Raw genomic sequence first — 17,644 nt, forward strand, 5'->3', positions numbered from 1 at the left:
ACAGACGGCACGCACGATGACGCACCTGGGACATATGCATGAATTTTTGGGGCTAAAGGAAAGGAAACGGGACTGGAAAGAGAAAGGAAGGAAACAATGACTTCTAGCCACATAGCAAAGCAGCAATGCAGCGGTGAGATCTGAAAATTTGTACAGTACAGGGATTCGAACTCAGAGCTTACGCTTGTTGCGAGCGGCTATCTTAACGCCTTCGACTATCTCAAAAAGCTTTCAAGAGTAGCCCAAATCTCCATTTGTTCTGGTGTCCACTTTTCCTTGTGCTCGCACCCTATTACCGTGATTCCCACCCACAATCATTGCCTCTCGACATTTGCCTTGCTATGGCATGAAATATTGCAGTGTAGTGTGTGGGACACTGCGTTAACGATCAGCAGCCAGATTGAAGTAGATACCAGGGCAAATGGATATTTGGGTCGCTCTTGGAAGCGTGCTTGGAGAGCCGAAGTGGTTAAGGCGACCTCTCGCGACAAGTGGGAACTCCGGGTTCGAACCCCAGTACGAGACAAATTTTCATTTGTTCTGAAATATTATTCTGCTGATACAGACTCATAAACGCAATTTGCACGTTCACTCTCAATTGAATGCGGCTGTTGATCGTCAGCCAAGTAAAACGTCCCTAATACGTTAGTAAGAACTGGGGGAGGGCATAACATTTTACAGAAAAAATATGGAGAGACTGCTGTATGTGAAACTGTAGTCATTTATGTCTATACAGAGAGAACTTGATGATTTGCTCGATATGGGAGGTGTACTTGTCTGTCAAAACGTTTAACTCATCTTTAATACCATAAAGCGATGCGGAATGTAACTAACACATGGACGCAGTAGTAGGAAAGACGAACTGCAGGCAGGGATTTATTGGGAGGATTTCAGGAAAGGGAGGTAGGCTTTCTAAGCAAACCGCATAGAAAGTGATTTATTCTGAAGTAGTATTACAGTGTGTGTGATCCTTATCAATCAGGCTTGAGGATGTAGCCTAAGGGAATTCAGAACTGAACTGACAAAATCGTAACATGTCAGTGTACAATTTAGAAAGTGTAACGAAATGTTTAGAGAATATGTATGAGAATTGTTGGAAGAAAGGTGACATTACCATTGCGAACTTATGGGGTAAATTTAGAGAACCAGTATTCAATATAGATTGCGAAACAATGACACACCTTACGTAGGGATAGTGATAATAAATTACGAGACTCTTACAGGATCATACACGTAAGACACACAGTCGCTTTTCCCTCTCATCATACACGAATGGCGTATGACGTAGTGGCTAATAATAGAAGTACACAAGTAATGCATTGAGTAGTGGGTTGCAGAATGTATACCTGGACGAGGCTATGCTCTTACTAACTTTGAACACTGTCTTACGCCGGTAAAAGAGGAAGTCTCGAGTTCCCATACTCCAGGCAGGCCGACACACATGGTACCAAGGTACTTACTCAAACTCGCCATCCAGCGCTCCCAGCGAGGCGGGCGTGACCTGATTGGTCGGCTCAGGCAAAACTCAAAGAGTATTTCTTGAACAACTCACAAAGCGACCCCAAGATAACTGAGTTGTTCAGAATCCATAAACTAGGTACGCAATAGTATATTTGCGGTAAACTTATGGTAAATAACGGGCGAAAATAAATACTGAAAGTTGCGAACGTAACAGCCAGCTTTCACAATCAATTACAGCTCACTGTGTAATTCCACAGACGTTCAGACCGTACTTCCATTTTCGTCTAGAACCCTCCAGTAACACTGGTCTGATGTCCGAAAGGACTGTGATAATTGCACCGTCACAATTCTGACACTATCGATCGGAGCAGAGTGATGTAAAACACCGAATTATGTCGCTCTCTGTGCCAGAGAAATGTCTCAGAAATGTCCAGAATTATTATGCGTGACCCAAATCTGTAACTCATCTTAAACGCGTGTGTCATCGCCACAGAAAATCGTTGCGACGGATTGTTTTCTTCAGTGCGTGTGTTATTTCTTGACAGCAGCCCGTGCTATTTCTTGCATCTAACGTAATCTTAGGACATTTTGCAAGGCGACTGGTGGGCGGGGACAGTGACGAAGAGAAATTCCGGACATGCCGTTGCGAAACTTGCAGGAATCCCGGCAGCCTAGCTCCATTCTGCCATGACACGTTTCAGTTCTGCTGCTGCGGGTATGACGTGCTCTTAATCGCGTAAATTGAGTGAGGGCTTTGACTTCATGAAGTTTTTCATAAGGCCTTGGCTGCTCGAGATACGATACAGACATTCAAAGAAATTAACAGTTTCAATCTTTCGTATTAAATTAATTTAATTGAAAATTAAGCCTTGATCCAGTATACTTACGGTACTATAGATTCATTTACACGTAAAAATCTACAAGAAGGTATGACGTTCATAACGACGGGACGTTTTGCTGTAACTGTTGTCTGGTGGAACGATAAATTTTGCGTTGTTCGTATTCTGTGTTCTTATGGGAGAATGAAACGCTTAGTATCCAGAGTGAATTTTCACTTTGCAGCGGAGTGTACGCTGATTTGAAACTCCCTGGGAACGTTCCTGGAAGGGTTCGAGTCCCGGTCAGGCAAGCAATTTTATTCTGCCAGGATGTTTCAGGCAATACGTAATCATTTTCTGAGAACTTCGATGTGAATTAAGGCAGTTGTTGCCATGTTATTCACCTACCGTGATCCCTGAAAATCAGTAAGAGACATGGACTGGATTGTCACTAGATGTGTTGCACAGAATACAGTGCATGTACGTTTACTACCCATAAGTTTCCCATATCCTGCCCGTTATTAACCAGATGTTACTGTTCCGAGTACAAGTGATGCATCATTCGTTGTTGCCGGAAATGAGACAAGCTTCGAACAGAAAAAAAAGTCTTCAGACATACGAATTTTGATATGAAGGGTATAAAATATCATGAAATTGTATTTTGTACGACTGTTAACTCTATTTAGATTGTCTGACCATTACTTTTTTTACACTTTTTAATATTCATCTTGACTCTAAGACAACATACAGTATTCACATAATAGTTCGTTAAAGATACTTGACTTTGGTGATAGAGATCATTTTGTTGGTTTCCGTTCAGCTTTCCTTCACAGGGACATAGCTTCTGATATAATACAACAACGTACTTTTGCTGCAGCAGAATTATGTTGTATTTGCCGGAAAAAGTTGTTAGAGGCATTTGTATTTGCAGCGCTTTTTACTTAAATTAAAAAAAGAGAGCCGAATAACCGAAGGCGGCATTCCTAGAGTCAATGAACACATTATAAGATAAGGAATACATCGTTAATACTTAGTGCTACATGGAGTCCTACGACGACCACAAAAGATGTACGATAGAACAATGCGTTTGTCACTTCCTGCCGCTCTGCTCTGTAAGCTATACTTCTTTCGCTTTGCCTGAAACAGAATTACACAGAATCACATTTCACAGTTCACCGTCCCAGCCCACAAAGTTGTTCTTGCGTTTGCGGGCGCCTTTGGAGAAGCCGTCCAAATTGGTCTGACTGAAAACTGCGGAAATTTGAAGAAGAAAAAAATGAAATTTTTACTTATGTATTGGTGCATATAAATGAGACAAATAACTCTAAACAATGCGAATAACTGATTTGCTCACAGATTTTTGTAAATATTCTTGAAGTGGACTCATAATATCCAACAGTGGATCCATCAATTCATCTCCTATTGCCAACAATGTTGAATTATTCCTCTAAGACAGTTTATACTGAGAAACAGAAGAAAAATATAACATTTAGCAAAAGTAATTCAGTGACAGGGAACTTAGTTAGGGCTAGTAATCACTGTGCCTTCAGTATACTGCGGAGCACTATTACGCACGCATAAATTAATAATCAAGTGGTACGCCATATACAACCTCGTTCTGCTCGCACACTACGGGACATAACTGAAAATTCCTATTATCTATTCCATTTTTGGCTTTCTTTCAACGATCATCTGCAACTGGATGCAGTTTTAACGTTCTGGAAATTTGTGGTACGATCTTATGGGACCAAACTGCTGAGGCCATCAGTCCCTAAGCTTACACGCGGCTACGCCGCGTGGCTTTAACGTTCTGCCACCAAACTTGGGGCAAGAGTGGGATCACGGTATTTAGAATGAACTTTTCGGTAAATTTCAAATAGAGATAACAAGAGAAATAGAAAGGGCTTGGTACAGTTCTCTAAAATACCTTATTGTATTTTAGGTGCGTTATCCAATAGTCAGGAAGCGGAACTTACATTAGTGATTATGAGCCGGTCTTATAAAAAGGAGTGGCTTAAGAGACTGAGTGAAATAGGAAGGGGAGAATTACCAGAGCGATCCCAACAAAAACAGCTGTACGTAAGACAACAGAGAAACGCGCTTCTCGGGATTAAGCTTATTTACGCACCGAAGCCGAGGGCCGGTGTGTGATGACGTCTTTAATTAACGAGGTGGTTTTGGCTCCCCGCCAGACTGTCAGTCGTCGCGGGAACTGGCGTGTAAAACAGAAGGTAAACACTGCACGTGACTACTTGTGGCGCACACGGTCTTTTCCCCGCATATTTGTGAGAACAAACGAGCTGTTAAGTAATAAAGAAAGCCACAGATCCATGTCACTGGGCAGTCAAGTATTGCACTGGGGCGGACAAGCGAGGTCATGCCATGGTTAGCACAATGCAGTCGCATTCAGCAAAGCGACGGCTCAAATCCGCGTCAGCCCATCCAGATTTAGCTTTTCCCTAAATCGCCCCAGACAAATGCCAGGACGTTCTTTCGAAATGGTACGGACGATTTCCTTCCTCGTCCAGCTAGCGCTCCGTCCCTAGTGACCTCGATGTCGACAGGATGCTAAACTCTAATCCTCCTTCGTTTTACACTGGGCGGCTGGTCCAGATTGCTACCTCTCTAACAGTATTTTTTATTTTATTTACACGCCAAGTTCCGTAGGACCAAATTGAGGAGCAAATCTCCAAGGTCATGGAACGTGTCAATACATGACATTACAACACAAATGTAATAACAGATAAGAATAAAATGTTTATGAACCCAAAAAAGTCATGGCATAAATTTAAGTAAACGCAGTCAACAATATAACATAAGAATCAAGTTAATTTTTCAAGGAACTCCTCGGCAGAATAGGGGTGACCCATGAGGAAACTCTTCAGTTGGGCGATTTGAAAGCGCGTGGATTACTGCTAAGGTTTTTGAATTCTTGTGGTAGCTTATTGATAATGGATACACCAGTATATTGCACACCTTTGTGTACAAGAGTTAAGGAAGTCCGAGCCAAAGGCAAATGTAAAGTACGAAGAGAATGCACGGAGTGAAAATTGGCGTTACATCTGCGACAGTGCTTGCGAAACTACCATGCTAGGCAGGACCACTAATTTTCAGAGTTGTAGGTATTTCCCTGTTGGAACCTTGTTCGAAATGGTTCAAACGGCTCTGAGCAATATGGGACTTAACAACTGAGGTCATCAGTCCCCTAGAACTTAGAACTACTTAAACCTAGCAGTCGCGTGGTTCCAGGCTGAAGCGCCTAGATCCGCTCGGCCACCACGGCCAGCGAGCCAAAGGCAGGTTGGATTTCTGCCGAGTATTAACTGAGCGAGAGTTGCTTATTCTTGGGAATAAGCTGATATTGTTAGCAACAAACGACAGTTCAAATGGCTCTGAGCACTATGGGACTCAACTGCTGAGGTCATTAGTCCCCTAGAACTTAGAACTAGTTAAACCTAACTAACCTAAGGACATCACAAACATCCATGCCCGAGGCAGGATTCGAACCTGCGACCGTAGCGGTCTTGCGGTTCCAGACTGCAGCGCCTTTAACCGCACGGCCACTTCGGCCGGCGAAACGACAGTAAAAAATATATATATTGAGAGGCCAATGTCAAAATACCCAGACTAGTGAATAGAAGTCGACAAGAGGTTCGCGAACTTACACCACTTACGGCCCGAACCGCTCGTTTCTGAGCCAAAAATATCCTTTTATAATGGGTAGAGTTACCCCAAAATCTAATACCATAGGACACAAGCGAATGAAAATAAGCAAAGTAGACTATTTTTCGTGTCGAACGATCACTTACATCAGATGCTGTTCGAATAGTGAAAATGACAGCATTAGGTCTTTGAACAAGATCCTCAAAGTGAGATTACCACGACAATTTACTATCTATCTGAACACCTAGACATTTGAACTGTCCAGTTTCACTAATCTAATGCCCATTCTGTGAAATTAAAACTTCAGACGTTGTTGAATTGTGTGTTAGAAACTGTAGAAACTGAGTCACTGTGATTTAGTGTTGGTTTATTTTCTACAAGCCATGAACTTATGCTATGAACTGCACTATTTGAAACCAAGCCAGTGTTGCATACAACATCTTTTACTACCAAGCTAGTGTCATCTGCAAACAGAAATATTTCAGAGTTACTTGTAATAGTAGAGGGCATATCATTTATATAAATAAGGAACAGGAGTGGCCCCAAAACGGACCCCCGGGGCAGCCCCCCCCCCTCCCCCATTTGACTGTATCCCACTCACACATCACATTACAGCTATTCTCAACACTTTGAATAATGACATTTTGCTATCTGTTGTTAAAGAAAGATGTGAACTAATTGTGAGCTACTCCCCATATTCCGTAATGATCCAACTTCTGGAGCAATATTTTGTGATCAATACAATCAAACGCCTTTGTTAAATAAAAAAATATGCCCAGCGTTCAAAGCCTTTTGTTTAACCCATCCAGTACCTCACAGCGAAAAGAGAATATAGCATTTTCTAAAATTCTCTACATTACCCCTCTCTGTCTTTTCATAAAGCTGTGCTACTTTTCCCTTGCACCCTAGTTGGAAAAAACACGGTTTGCATCAGATCATATGAATTTAGGAGACCTGCCAACATCCTTTTTCTTGCACAATCATATAAAAAATCAATATTGAAGTCACCACATATAACTAATTTCTGGTACTTCGTATAAAGTGAATCGAGGACGCTCTCTAGCTTGAGCAGAAGTGCTCTGAAGTCATAGTTAGGGGATCCATAAACAATAAAAATTAGAAGTTTAGTTTCATTAAATTCAACTGCCCCTGCACAACATTCAAATATTTGTTCAGTACAGTGCTGTGATACGTCTATGGACGCAAATGGATTACTGTTTTTTATGTACATGGCCACTCCGCCACCCAGGAAGGAACTCCTTCACAAACAGCCAGCTAATCTGTATCCTGGTAAAGGAAGCCCCTGAATTATCAAATTATTTAAGTCGTGTTCCGAAGAGTCGATTTCTGTAAGCAGTTCACTAACTTTATCTCTAATACCTCTTATATTTTGATGAAATATGCTAATTCCTTTTCTATTTGGAAACATGACGTCCCCTGAAGGTGATTTATCGGTTAGGGAGACTTCCTTTAAGCAGGTATACCAATCAACTGACTTCAGTCTAAAAAGGTGCAGTTATAACACAAACTACTACAGGAATTTTTCCATTAGTGATTCCTCCATCCCCCCCCCCCCCCCCCCCCCCCCGCCGCCTTCCACCACACTGTCACTTATAAGCTTTTTCAGCCTCCTCTTCTAATACCGATTGAGGAGCAGGCCATGCCTACTGAAACCAGATCTCCTAATAGACTCAACTGGCACCACTGCGATGTGACCCATGCCATCAGTACCTTCTCCAGCTCCATGTTAACGTGCCTAACAGCCTCGTTAAGATGAGGCCGGTCATGACACTGAAGCAGTTGCACGAAATGGACATTGATGCCACCAGTTTGAGTAGCTTTCTTTATCAGGTCACCACCTACATCATATTCCCCGTCCGTATCAAGACTATTCCATGCTCCACCCAGTACCTGATACTCCTTCGTAAAATTCCTACATAACTCCCCTATGCTGTCAGTCACCTGAGTCAGACCTGCGCTGGGCTTCACAATGCTGGTGACGTGGTACTGACTCCCCAACACTTCCTAGGTAGGTTGCAATCCATTGTGCATATTACAATAACTATTAATTATTACAAGAAAGCCGTTGGCTCCTCAGCCACTTTCGCTAAGTTGAGCAGAGGTCAATCTGATTCGTGAGGTCTGCCTCTTCCCCCTCCCATCCCACAACCCTGTCGAGTACACTATTTATGAGCATTCCCGACCTACCGAACGTATACTTATTTATCCTGTGGAGGTTATACTTACATAAACGGCTTATTTCTCATATTTTTCATTACATTCATTACGACAGACTTTATAGGAGGCTTATACAGGGTGTTACAAAAAGGTACGGCCAAACTTTCAGGAAACATTCCTCACACACAAAGAAAGAAAATATGTTATGTGGACATGTGTCCGGAAACGCTTACTTCCATGTTAGAGCTCATTTTATTACTTCTCTTCAAATCGCATTAATCGTGGATTGGAAACACACAGCAACAGAACGTACCAGCGTGACTTCTAACACTTTGTTACAGGAAATGTTCAAAATGTCCTACGTTAGCGAGGATACATGCATCCACCCTCCGTCGCATGGAATCCCTGGTGCGCTGATGCAGCCCTGGAGAATGGCGTATTGTATCACAGCCGTCCACAATACGAGCACGAAGAGTCTCTACATTTGGTACCGGGGTTGCGTAGACAAGAGCTTTCAAATGCCCCCATAAATGAAAGCCAAGAGCGTTGAGGTCAGGAGAGCGTGGAGGCCATGGAATTGATCCGCCTCTACCAATCCATCGGTCACCGAATCTGTTGTTGAGAAGCGTACGAACACTTCGACTGAAATGTGCAGGAGCTCCATCGTGCATGAACCACATGTTGTGTCGTAATTGTAAAGGCACATGTTCTAGCAGCACAGATACAGCATCCCGTATGAAATCATGATTACGTGCTCCATTGAGCGTAGGTGGAAGAACATGGGGCCCAATCAAGACATCACCAACAATGCCTGCCCAAACGTTCACAGAAAATCTGTGTTGATGACGTGATTACACAATTGTGTGCGGATTCTCGTCAGCCCACACATGTTGATTGTGAAAATTTACAATTTGATCACGTTGGAATGAAGCCTCATCCGTAAAGAGAACATTTGCACTGAAATGAGGATTGACACGTTGTTGGACGAACCATTCGCAGAAGTGTACCCGTGGAGGCCAATCAGCTGCTGATAGTGCCTGCACACGCTGTACATGGTATGGAAACAAATGGTTCTCCCGTAGCACTCTCCATACAGTTACGTGGTCAACGTTACCTTGTACAGCAGCAACTTCTCTGACGCTGAAATTAGGGTTATCGTCAACTGCACGAAGAATTGCCTCGCCCATTACAGGTGTCCTCGTCGTTCTAGGTCTTCCCCAGTCGCGACTCATAGGCTGGAATGTTCCGTGCTCCCTAAGACGCCGATCAATTGCTTCGTACGTCTTCCTGTCGGGACACCTTCGTTCTGGAAATCTGTCTCGATACAAACGTACCGCTCCACGGCTATTGCCCCGTGCTAATCCATACATGAAATGGGCATCTGCCAACTCCGCATTTGTAAACATTGCACTGACTGCAAAACCACGTTCGTGATGAACACTAACCTGTTGATGCTACGTACTGATGTGCTTGATGCTAGTACTGTAGAGCAATGAGTCGCATGTCAACACAAGCACCGAAGTCAACATTACCTGCCTTCAATTGGGCCAAATGGCGGTGAATCGAGGAAGTACAGTACGTACTGACGAAACTAAAATGAGCTCTAACATGGAAATTAAGCGTTTCCGGACACATGTCCACATAACATCTTTTCTTTATTTGTGTGTGAGGAATGTTTCCTGAAAGTTTGGCCGTACCTTTTTGTAACACCCTGTATATACCGAGGCGAGGTGACGTTAAGTCATGGGGTACCTCCTGAAATCGTGTCGGACCTCCTTTTTCCCGGAGCAGTGCAGAAATTAGATGTGACAATGTCTCAGCAAGTCGTTGGAAGTCCCCTGCAGATATATTGAGCCGAGCTGCCTCCATACCCGTCCATAATTGCGAAACTGTTACAGGTGTAGGATGTTGTGCAGAACTGCGCTTTCGATTATGTCCCATGAATGTTTGATGGGATTCGTGTCGGGCGATCTGTGTAGCCAAATCGTTCGCTCGAACTATCCACAATGTTCTTCAAACCAATGGCCCAGTGCCACAGCGCATTGTCATCCATAAAAATTCCATCGTTCTTTGGGAACAAGAGGTCCATTAGTGGCTGCAAATAGGCTTCAAGTAGCCGAACATAAGAATTTACAGTTAATGATCGGTTTAGGTCGACTAGGGGGCCTAGTCCACTCCCCGTAAATACAGCCCACAATATCATGGAGCCACTACCAGCATTCACAGTGCCTTGTTGACAACTGGCAAATTACTTCGCGGGATCTACGACATACTCGAACCCTACCATCAGCTCTTATCAACTGAAATTGGGACTCATATGACTAGGCCACGGTTTTCCAGTCGTTTAGGGCCCAGCCGCTATGTTAACGTGCGAGGTGCCGGGGCTAGCAGTGTATTTAACACTAAATTCTAAAATCTACATATGTAAATGATGCTCTAAGCCCCCCCCCCCCCCCTATTCTAACTCCGACTTTTGCTGTTGCACAAGGATTAAAAAATATACGCAAACTGACTGTAATCAACGCTGCAAGTGGAGTAGAAAAGAGTTTGGCACCTGCAATAATTTAATTTGATAAATAAGTTAAATAAAGGAAGAAATGATGGGTTGCTCCACCGATTAACAGAATGAAAGTTCTGTCCAAAATAACAATATGATTTATTAAGATTAAACACAAAATAATAAACAAAACACATGAAACATTTATAATACATCAAATTGGCTCAAATTGGATACTCAAACAAACGCTGTGAAGATGAAGTTGTCCCTAAACTAGATTGTGAGGTTTATGACGAAGTGGTATGTGGAGCCAATTCCTTGCCACCCAAATCTTAAGAGAGACACACAGCTAACCCAACATTAATTGCTGCTACTCAAGACAGAACAAAGTTAGAAAAAGACGAACAGGCGCGCTCTGCTGAGCTCTGATTATCACCTTGGAAAATCCCTATCTGCCGGTGGTGTGGACATACATTACCAAACTGTCTTCTTAACTACCAGAACACGATCTGGCGTACCGGAGGCGATGGCTGGTTGCTTCGATGTCCTCGACCGAAAGGCAAGAGCCGACTACCTAGAGCACCCGTACAGGCCGAACACACAACATTCCCGCCCCCACGACAGTGGCCGTGGTTAAACGTTCCAATCAGCAACTCGAAAACTGGCGAAAAATTCCACTCTATTGCCGAAGCACTACCATTCCACCAATGGAGATTCTTGGCGCCAATTTCTGCGTTGATTTTGCTACGTCACGGAGCTATGCCCTGAGCAAGCCAATCACAGTTACTATTTTGCAGAAAGCGCGGGAATTTTCCCGCCACAACTGCCTGGGTACACAAGTCATTCCCACGCCTCGCTGGTAGCCCGCCAGAAAGTGTTTTCGCTAAGTTTCTGTGAAGTAACGGAACCTCTAGCCCAGCCGCTACTTCAGGCCCATCCGGGCGTGTCTTTTGACAATGTCGGCGTCTGGAAAGCATTCACTCGACTCCCTCACACCCTTTCAAACTCAGCAGAGCCCGCCTGTCACCGGACCACCCGGGTGACGAGAGACACTGGGTGGGAAGTCCACGTGTGAAGGAATAGCAACTTTCCACTGCATGCAATTAGAGAGGAAAATCGTAAGATAGAAATATGAGAGGGGGCTCATGCCACCTCTCAAACGAGCCCAGGAGAGGCATTGCAACAAAGGCATTCGCTTCGATCGTCTGCTGCCATAGCCAATTAACGCCACATTTCGACGCACTGTCCTAACGGGCACGTCCCACATTGATTTCTGCGGTTATTTCGCACAATGTTGCTTGTCTGTCAGCACTGACTAGTCTACACAAACGCGCTATTCTCGGTCGTTAAGGCCATCATCCACTGCGTTGTCCGTGGTAAGAGGTAAAGACTGAAATTTGGTACTCTCTGCACACTCCTGACCCAGCGGATCTCGGAATATAGGATTCCTTAACGATTTCCGAAATGGAATCTCCCATCTGCCTAGCTACAACTTCCATTCCCCTTTCAAAGTCTGTTAGTTCCCGTTGTGTGGCCGCAATCACATATGACAGCTTTTCACATGAATCACCCGAGTACAAATGACAGCTCCGCCAACGCACTGCCCTTTCATACCTTGCATAAGCGATTCTACCGCTGACTATGTGCATGTCGCTATCCCACAGTCACCTCAGTGTGTAATAATGAATCCAACACCACAGTCGGTCTGCTTACGGAGTAAATTCAAATTCTGTGTACAAGTGAGAGTAAATGTTTTAAAAGTTTGCGTAGCGTGGAACGTGGGAACCAGCTCCGTATTCTCCTAGTGGGATGTGGGAAACCGCCTAAAGAAAGTCCAGACTGGCCGACGAGCCGACCCCTTGTTGTCAATACTCCTGGCGGATTCATTCGGGTGTACCATCCCGGCAGCGGTCGCGTTAACACCCGTAGCTATCCGGGATGTTGACGTAAATAGTCAAAACAGTAATAGCTGTAGCATAAAAAATCCCATGTGTTGACAGATGTCACAACCTAGTAAAAAATCAAAGTCGTCTGGCATTGTTGGCTGGCAGAACCCGAAGGCAGATACAGCCGTCTAATTGGCGCAGAATGGCCTCCTTCGCCAAGTGTGAGAGTTGTGTGTTTAGGTGGCTCTGAGAAGTTTGATTGTAGTGTGTGTGTGTGTGTGTGTGTGTGTGTGTGTGTGTGTGTGTGTGTGTGATAATGTTTGTTGTGGGTGATGATGAGAAAAAGAGGGAGGCTGAAACCCTGTGCTGACACGTAGCCTATTCTTCTTCAATAGCAGTAACGGGGCTGGCGTGCTTAACGTCCCCATCCGACGAACGGATCGTCATCAACAGAGTCACATGTCCTCACTTCATGAGGCACTGCGGAGAATTTAGTCCCGGACCGATCTCCCAATTCAGATGATACAGTTGCTGAGAGGTTCAAAGAAAACTTGAGTTAGATTTCAAACACATACCCGACTCATACATTAATAGTTGGTGGTGACTTTAATTTACCCTCAATATGTTGGAGAAAAATACATGATTAATTCCAGAGGTTCACATAAAACATCATCCGAAACTGTACTAAACGCATTCTCTGAAAATTATTTCGAGCAGTTACTTCATGAGCCCATGCGAATAGTAAATGGTTGTGATAACACACACTTGACCTCTTAGCAACAAATAATAACGAGCATCAAAAGGGATACAAGAATTAGTGAACAGAGGGTTGTGGTAGCGAGATTAACTATTGTAACCCTCAAATCCACCAAAAATTAACGAAAAATATACCTATTCAAAAAAGCATATAAAAATTCACTTACTGAGAGACAATCTGCACTCCTTCCAAATTAGTAAGTGTAGACCAGATGTGGTTTGAATTCAAAGAAATAGTATCGGCAGCAATTGAGAAATTTATACCAAATAAATTAACAAACGACGGAGCTGATCCTCCTTGGTACGCAAAACGGGTCAGAACACTGTTGTAGAAACAACGAAACAAACACGCCAAATTTAAACAGACGCAAAATCACCAAGATTGACGATCTTTTATAGAAGCTCGAAATTTAGCGCGGACTTCAATGCGAGATGCTTACAACAGTTTCCACAACGAAAGTTTGTCTCGAAACTTGGCAGAAAATCCAAAGAGATTCTTGTCATATGTGAAGCATGGTTCATGGTGTGGGTTCCTGTAGTCACGTCCTAGTTCATGAACCACGGGCAACGTATGAGTGGCCAAGTGAGTGGTCCCGACAGTCGGGATACCAGTTACTTTGGAATAAGGCTGGGCATCTCGGACATATTCTGAGTTGTGGTCACCTTTGTGCTCATACGGCAAAGACTACCAAATCTACCGGTTAGTTCCTCAACCGTTAGGGGCAAAACTCAATGAGACTCGGAGCAAGTAAGGCTAGCAAGCTGCTCGGTTAGTCCCTCAACCGTTAGGGGTAAAACTCAATGGGACTCGGCGCAAGTAAGGCTAGCAAGCTGCTTCCCTGGTACTTTAAATATGATGCTGGCAACAATCAGAGCAAAATGCCTCGGACCTTTGGAGGTGACGGAGTCCCACCTCTAACTGATAAACCAGGGACTCCTAAGATACGACTCGGCAAACAAATGGTAATGAGATGGGGAACTATTAATATCAATGGGGGCTACTCTGGGAAGTAGGTAGAGCTGGCAGAGGCTGCAAGTAAGATGGGGCTGGATGTTTTAGCTGTTAGTGACATTCGGTTAAGGGGTGAGAAAGAAGAGGAAGTGGGAGAATACAAGGTCTACCTGTCAGGAGTCAAAGCAGGAATAGCACAATGGGGTGTAGGGCTTTACATAAGGAAAGAAATGGAACCCAGCGTAGTTGCAATAAGGTATGTAAACGAACGACTGATGTGGATAGATTTGACAGTGTCTAGCTAGAAAATTAGGATTGTGTCAGTATATTCGCATTGTGAAGGGACAGATCAAGATAAGATGGATAGTTTTTATGATGCACTCAGTGATGTAGTTGTTAGAGTAAAGGACAAGGGCAGTGTTCTGCTCATGGGTGATTTTAATGCCAGGATTGGAAATCGAACAGAAGGGTATGAAAAGGTTATGGGTAAATTTGGAGAGGATATGGAGGCCAACAGGAACGGGAAACAACTCTTGGATTTCTGTGCCAGTATGGGCTTAGTAATCACAAACTCCTTTTTTAAACACAAGAACATTCACCGGTATACTTGGGAAGGCAGGGGAACCAGATCTGTTCAAATGGCTCTGAGCACTATGGGACTCAACTGCTGTGGTCATAAGTCCCCTAGAACTTAGAACTACTTAAACCTAACTAACCTAAGGACAGCACACAACACCCAGGCATCACGAGGCAGAGAAAATCCCTGACCCCGCCGGGAATCGAACCCGGGAACCCGGGCGTGGGAGGCGAGAACGCTACCGCACGACCACGAGATGCGGGCACCAGATCTGTCATTGACCATATAATAACAGATCAGGAATTCAGGAAGGCTGTGAGGGACACACGTGTATTCAGGGGATTCTTTGATGACACTGATCATTATTTAATCTGCAGCGAAATTAGTATTGTGAGGCCGAAAGTGCAGGAGGTCAGGTCAGTATGTGGGAGGACAAGAGTGGAGAAACTTCAGGATAAGGAAATCAGGCACAAGTACATAACAATGATCTCAGAAAGGTACCAATTAGTTGAATGTAGTCAATTACAGTCATTGGAAAAGGAATGGACAAGGTACAGGGACACAGTACTTGAAGTGGCTAAAGAATGTCTTGCAACAGTAGTGTGTAAAGGTTGGATGAAGCAAACAGCTTGGTGGAATGACACAGTCAAGGCAGCCTGTAAAAGGAAAAAGAAGGCGTATCAAAAATGGCTACATACTAGAACTCAGGTAGACAGAGAAAGTTATGTTGAAGAAAGAAACAAAGCCAAACAGATAATTGCAGCATCCAAAAAGAAATCATGGGAAGAGTTTGGAAACAGGTTGGAGACTGAGTCAAGCTGCTGGAAAACCATTCTGGAGTGTAATTAGCAGTCTTCGAAAGGGAGGTAAGAAGGAAATGACAAGTATTTTGGACAGGTCATGAAAACTGCTTGTGAATCCTGTGGATTCCTTGGGCAGATGGAGGGAATATTTTGAAGAGTTGCTCAATGTAGGTGAAAATACGATCAGTAATGTTTCAGATTTCGATGTACAATGGGATAGGAATAGTAATGGAAGTAGGATCACATTTGAGGAAGTGGTGAAAATGGTCAATAGATTGCAGTGCAGTAAAGCAGCTGGGGTGGATGAAATTAAGTCGGAACTCATCAAATACAGTGGAATGTCAGGTCTTAAATGGCTACACAGGATAATTGAAATGGCCTGGGAGTCGGGACAGGTTCCATCAGACTGGACAAAAGCAGTAATCACACCAGTCTTTAAACATGGAAACAGAAAAGATTGTAACAACTACAGAGGTATCTCTTTAATCAACGTTGTGGGTAAAATCTTCTCAGGTATTGTTGAAAGGAAAGTGCGAGTATTAGTTGAGGACCAATTGGATGAAAATCAGTGTGGGTTTAGGCCTCTTAGAGGTTGTCAGGACCAGATCTCTAGCTTACGGCAAATAATGGAGAAGTGTTATGAATGGAACAGGGAATTGTATCTATGCTTTATAGATCTAGAAAAGGCATATGACCGGGTTCCTAGGAGGAAGTTATTGTCTGTTCTACGAGATTATGGAATAGGAGGCGAACTTTTGCAAGCAATTAAAGGTCTTTACATGGATAGTCAGGCAGCAGTTAGAGTTGACGGTAAATTGCGTTCATAGTTCAGAGTAGTTTCAGGGGTAAGACAAGGCTGCAACCTGTCTCCACTGTTGTTCATATTATATATGGATCATATGTTGAAAACAATATACTGGCTGGGTGAGATTAAGATGTGTGAACACAAAATAAGCAGTCTTGCATATGCGGATGACTTAGTTGTGATGGCAGATTCGATTGAAAGTTTGCAAAGTAATATTTCAGAGCTAGATCAGAAATGTAAGGACTATGGTATGAAGATTAGCATCTCCAAAACGAAAGTAATGTCAGTGGGAAAGAGATATAAACGGATTGAGTGCCAAATAGGAGCAACAAAGTAAGAACAGGTGGACAGTTTCAAGTACTTTGGATGCATATTCTCACAGGATGGCCACATAGTGAAAGAACTGGAAGCGAGGTGTAGCAAAATTAATGCAGTGAGTGCTCAGCTACGATCTACTCTCTTCTGCAAGAACGAAGTCAGTACCAAGACTAAGTTATCTGTGCACCGTTCAATCTTTCGACCAACTTTGTTGTATGGGAGCGAAAGCTGGGTGGATTCAGGGTACTGTTGTGACTTGGTAAGACAGCCAAGCCACTATGAGAGGAAGCCGAAAGGCACGCGTTTAAGCTCACGCAGGTTGGCGTGAGGTCTGGAACAGTTAAAGGAGTTGAGTCTAGTAAAAAAAGTACGTAGCTTCTGGAATACTTAACTTTAATCCATAATTGGTGAACATCGTTCGTGACGGTATATGCATCACAAGATAAATAGCAAATGATAATGGCGCCTTGCTAGGTCGTGGCAAATGACGTAGCTGAAGGCTATGCTAACTATCGTCTCGGCAAATGAGAGCGTAATTTGTCAGTGAACCATCGCTAGCAAAGTCGGCTGTACAACTGGGGCGACTGCTAGGAAGTGTCTCTAGACCTACCGTGTGGCGGCGCTCGGTCTGCAATCACTGACAGTGGCGACACGCGGGTCCGACGTATACTAACGGACCACGGCCGATTTAAAGGCTACCACCTAGCAAGTGTGGTGTCTGGCGGTGACACCACAGGTACCTTATCAATAAGGTTGAGGTAACGGATATGAAAGTAGCTAGGATGATTGCAGGTACTAGTAGATGGGAACAATGGCAAGAGGATGGCTACAATGAGCAAATCAAAGAAAAACTGGGAGTGAACTCTATAGATGTAGCAGTCAGGGCGAACAGGCTTAGATGGTGGGGTCATGTTACACGCATGGGAGAAG

General features: G+C 43.8%; 1 protein-coding gene across 1 annotated transcript in view; it reads left to right on the forward strand.

Annotated features, from left to right (window-relative positions):
• LOC124594287 overlaps nt 1-17,644 on the forward strand; it is a 321,387-nt gene that overhangs the window by 146,076 nt on the left and 157,667 nt on the right. The window lies entirely within an intron of this gene.

The sequence above is a fragment of the Schistocerca americana genome, chromosome 2 (assembly GCF_021461395.2).
Source record: "Schistocerca americana isolate TAMUIC-IGC-003095 chromosome 2, iqSchAmer2.1, whole genome shotgun sequence".
NCBI lineage: Eukaryota > Metazoa > Arthropoda > Insecta > Orthoptera > Acrididae > Schistocerca > Schistocerca americana.